Raw genomic sequence first — 5,266 nt, 5'->3', positions numbered from 1 at the left:
CTCTTATTAATGATATGCTAGTGGCTGAGTGAGCTCTTCATCCTGTATCAGGGTGGAGTGTCAGAAGCTAATGTACATATATATCCACTTATGCCTAAATATATTTTCCGGCCCACCCCTAAGGCAACCTACTAGATCCCAATGTTCAGATCTAATGCCTCCAAATATGCAAATGGGCATACACAGATACTCAAATGCTTATTAAAAACACGTGACAAGTCTGGAGTCCTGCTGGAGTAATTTTGTTTGTTTAAAGGGTTCCACGATAAAGGCCCTGGGTCTCTAATATATCTCTTGCTGATTTACATTATTGATAAATTTAGTCATAAAATTTAGGTTCGACAACTGTGATCTTTTCTCCCAAGACAAGTCCTCATTTGCTGATTTAAATACTGACTACAGGAGATGCAAAGCAGAAAAGGTACAATAATACACCCCTATGAAAGATCATGAAGAGAGGCCTTGTCTCAAGCAGCATCACTAAGCCAGTCCATACAACAGGGCAGAGATTTCAATGCATTTTATATCCCTGGCATCTAAGAAAATATCTGTAAGCTTAAAATAGTGTGTGTGCATGTGTTTGAATTCCAACCTTCCTTTTCCATTGTAAAGTATAAATATTACATTATTTTCTGATGTTTTATTTTCTCCCCTTCTTGTCTTCATTTACTCAGCATCTTTTTTTTTTCTCTCCACAACTTTGATCCCAGGACAGCAAGTCATCCCCCTTCTTAATTTCCTTCTTCCCACACTTTGGACCAGGAGTTCCCTAAAGGGAGGGAAACCGAAATTTGTTTTTGAGATAGGTCCTCATGTAGCTGAGGCTGGCCTTCAACTACCCATCCTCCTGCCTCAACTTCCTGAATGCTGGGGTTATGCTTAGCACAAACACACTTAATTTAAAAGCTGTGCAATCTCACAGCATCAGATTTTGTTTTCTGAAGTTGATGAAAGTCTGCCATACATTCACTGTTCAATTTTTTTTTTCTGTCCTGGAGGACACAAGGAGTGAGGGTTGAACGAATCTTACCTGAGAAGAAAGCTTATGCCCACTAAAATGTAAACAAAGCACAGTACAGCAACAACAGCTAAACCCATGATCCGTGAGCCATCACCATACCTCAGGATGACCTCATAATTGTAATTATGGTTAACAATTTCAAACACGCTGAAGAGAGATGAAATGTGTAGACAATGTGTCCATCTTGAAGGCAGTGGGGTGGAATCGATTCGTAATTGTAAGCTTAAGCAGTAATGAAAACTCGGCTGTATCAGCACGACCTTTTAACTGTGCCAATGTTGACTGAATCAAGGAACTCCTTTGAAAACCTAGATAGGACAAGTAAACAAGAACCTACAAGGACAATGACATGCATTTCAATCTGCCAAACCAAACCTGTTTGTGTCTTGACTATATTCCTGTGTGTGACAAATAACACTACCTTATAAAAATGCCTGGAAGAGTTGTTTTTTTTTTCTTTGAGCTCTTGAATTTTTTACGCAGTTTATAAGTGATCACCATAGGTTAGTAATTATCTCAGCTATTTTCTTCACAAACATCCATCAAAGCTGCTTAACTAAAGTGTCCTGTTTATTAAATGTATTGACGCCACTTCCAATGTTTTCCCAGGAACCATTGAATTGAATGTAGATAGATATGTTTGTATGTGCATATTTATGCATATGTATATTTTATGCATCTCCATATTTATATGAAAGATTTTTAAAAATGAAGTCAATATCTTTAAACATAAAATAGTGAACCTAGTGCTTATGGAGGGAAAAATTAAATTCAGATGCCCACATGGTAATCTGCTAATGTTTTCACTTCAACATCTCATTCACAGAGCATTTAGCTGCAGAAGCCAGTGGAGAACAATTGCTCTTACTGCGGGACGCCTTTTCTTTGTAAATCCTCCGCAGGTAACTAATCCTGGCCTGTTATGTGGATCTGTCATCCAAGAGCTTTCTTCGACTCTCCCCAGGTGTCTGATTGCTTTTGTTCTAGCAGCTTAACTACTCTGTCCATACTACATGATTCATGAAGTAGCCAAGGGTCAACTTATTTTGAAGTATACAGAAGGCTCCCACCATGTGGGCGGCATTATAAAAGAAAACTGAGAAAACAAATGTGTAATAAATATTTCATATCTGTGGGCAAAGCAGTAGAAGGGTTTGGTTTTCTCTGAGTCTAGAACGATGAGTTGTGTTGTTGTTGTTTTTATGAGAGTCACTTTGCAACTCTCATTTGAACATAATGCTGCACTACACTTGAATTGGTGCATGATCTTAATAAAATGTCCATGTGAAGGGCATCACTCTCAATGCCAGTGGGAAGTTCCCTGAATACTGTCTCCTTCCAGGTATCTTCTGTTTGACATGTCAGCAGCACCGAGTGAGACATAGTCTGGCATCAAAGAGAATGGAAGAAAATCCTTTAAGGGCACTAGAGAAGTGAAGAAACATGAATCTGAGGGGAATAACTCACCCTCAACTATTTGGAAAACATGACAGTGTCTAAGTTAAGTCCCCTGCTTTAGAATTACAGATAGAAGACTTTACACGGAACCCTGGATGCCAGCCAGCCTTTCTTTCTTCCGCATTCCCACAAGCTAACTTCCTTGTTCACTGTGCGAGCACCCTTGTTGCCATCACCAGACCTCTATTACTTCTTTCTTACTGGAGAAAGCATTTAATGTGAGAGCTCCCCTTTCAGTAAGTTTTTGAGTACACAATGCAGCATTGCTAATTATAGGTGTGATGTCATACAGCTGGTCCCCGGAGCTTACTCCTCTTCCTTTACCGAAGCCTTAGACCTCCTGTGTGATTTCACAATCTGACATTCTCCCAAGGCCTGGAGCCACCATGCTAAGCTCCTGTGAGGTCTCTGTTTTACAGACCACATAGAACTGAATTCATGCACTGTTTGATATTCTATTCTGGCTCATTTCACACAGCAATGTCCTTGAGTTTTGTGCCTGTTGTTGTCACACATGGTAGGGGTTCTTTCCTTATTCATACACACACACACACACACACACACACACATTTCCTTGACATTCTACGCTACTCAAGTTCAACACCTGCACAAGACCTTGTAAGTAGCTGAAGCCTGTAAAGCTCCAGGGAAGAAACAGAGACAAGCAGTGTACAAGTGATACCTCCCCTCCATGTTCTATAAGTTGAAGCATATGCAGATCTGTCTATTGGGCTCCGGGAAGAATCAGAGATAATGGCTTCAAAAATGAATCTGACACCACAGCCATCTAAGCTATCTTTGCTAGGAAATTAAGTAATGTAGTAGCTCTCCATTAAGCATTTTAGACTCACAAAAATAGTATAGATCATCACAAATACATTTATGCTGATTTTTTTTGTCCCTGTGCAAAAAACAAAGATAATTCAATTCTGTGTAGCTGATCATGTTGAGTCACTCATTCGTTGCAAAACTGGAGCAAATCAATATGTATTCTCTCTGGAAAGGGACAAAATCCTTTGGTTCTGTAATAGTCCATTTGTAGAAATGTTAAATATTTTAAACTCTGGTCTCACAATTAATACACAGAAAATGATGTAAGCCCTTTGCTAGGACCTTCAACTGAACACCACTAATGTAGACAGATATGTTTGTATATGTATGTTTTTGCATATGTATATTTTGTTTAATATACCCAGCCCCCTTGTTTAATTAGATAACAGGGCATCAAGAAATATGTCAAACCAGGCACATCAATATTCAGTCATAGATGAGAGCAGGGCTTTGAGGGGCTTTGCTCCTTCCTAGAGAGCTGTTGGCAGTGGAGGGCTATTGAGGGAGGGGGAGTCATCGTCTCCAGTAGTGTTGGTACTGGTGAGGTGCTCATGTTCCACACCCAGACCCATGTGGGCAGCTCTGCATGGGTCACACACTAAAACTAAAACAGAGCAAAAGGACAAAGTGGAGGGGTTGGTGGGAGGGAGATACTAAAAATGAGAAGCCAGGGAAAGAAGTCAGCATAATCCTTGTCTTTCAAATGAACCCATTCCTGTACTTTTAAAATATTTCCACCTATTTTATTTCATTTGAAGATGTGTATTAAGAGATCTGTAGACTAAACATAGGGGTGGGGCATAATTAAGGTGACGAAAAACTTGCTGGTAAATGCTGGGATAGAGAGATTTTAAATTTCTTCCTTGCATTATTCATAATTTTCCAGATATTTAGTCGGCCTTACATGTAATTTTTGGAATGAGAAACAACCATATTCTATATATCTCCAATTCAAGTAAAATAAAATAGCTTAATACTATTTTTTAACTCAAGTGGCCCAAGATACCTTTTGTGAAAAATTGCCACAGGAGATCATATATGTAGAAAATTTCCATCACTAGGAAATGTCATCTATCTGAAGGACTCACATTAGCTTCATTCAATCCATTAGAAAGATGTGAATACCTTGGGTTGGGGGTTGAAGGCAGAAATTTGTGGGTGAAGGGGATCCAAGAACTGGTGGATCCTCTGGGTATAGGAAAAAGAGCTGGTGAAGAAAAAAGAGAAAAAGAAAGAAGAGAAAAAGAAACGTTTACATTTCTTTTTCTTATAGCCAGATTAGAGGATGTCAACAGAGGCAGAAACAAACATGGGAAGAATCACAAAAACCTGTAAACTTGATTCTGAGCACAGAGAAAAGCAGAGCATTTTGGTGTCTGTCACGTCAGGTCACATCTTCCTGGACTGGGGATGACTCTTTAGGTAATGGATAGATTTATACTGTACTCTGCTGTTAGAAATGTTCTTCTTGGCTATATCTTTATATCTCACCTCCAGTGAGGTGGAAAATTCCAGAAAGGTACCAGAAATATTTTCCTTGAGGGAGTTGGCAAATCCATTAATGATTAACTTCTGCAGTCTCACCAAAACCTCTAAAAGAACGTGGGGGCAGGGGGAGGCGCTGAGCTGCCTCTTCCCTGAGGCCTACCACTTGCCTTGCCAAACCCAGCTTGATCTTTTAACTGTTTGTCCTAGGTCACATCCCCGGCCCTTTTCTCTACAGGAGCTCCAAAGAGTGGTCCACTGCCGTTGCCTGATTAGAACTACAGCTCGAGCCGGGCGTGGTGGCGCACGCCTTTAATCCCAGCACTCGGGAGGCAGAGGCAGGCGGATCTTTGTGAGTTCGAGGCCAGCCTGGGCTACCAAGTGAGCTCCAGGAAAGGCGCAAAGCTACACAGAGAAACCCTGTCTCGAAAAAAAAAAAAAAAAAAAAAAAAAAAAAAAAAAAAAAAAAAA

This window comes from Peromyscus maniculatus, chromosome 2 (genome assembly GCF_049852395.1).
Source record: "Peromyscus maniculatus bairdii isolate BWxNUB_F1_BW_parent chromosome 2, HU_Pman_BW_mat_3.1, whole genome shotgun sequence".
Classification (NCBI taxonomy): Eukaryota; Metazoa; Chordata; class Mammalia; order Rodentia; family Cricetidae; genus Peromyscus; species Peromyscus maniculatus.
The sequence above is the reverse complement of the archived record's forward strand: the minus strand, read 5'-3'. Positions refer to the sequence as shown.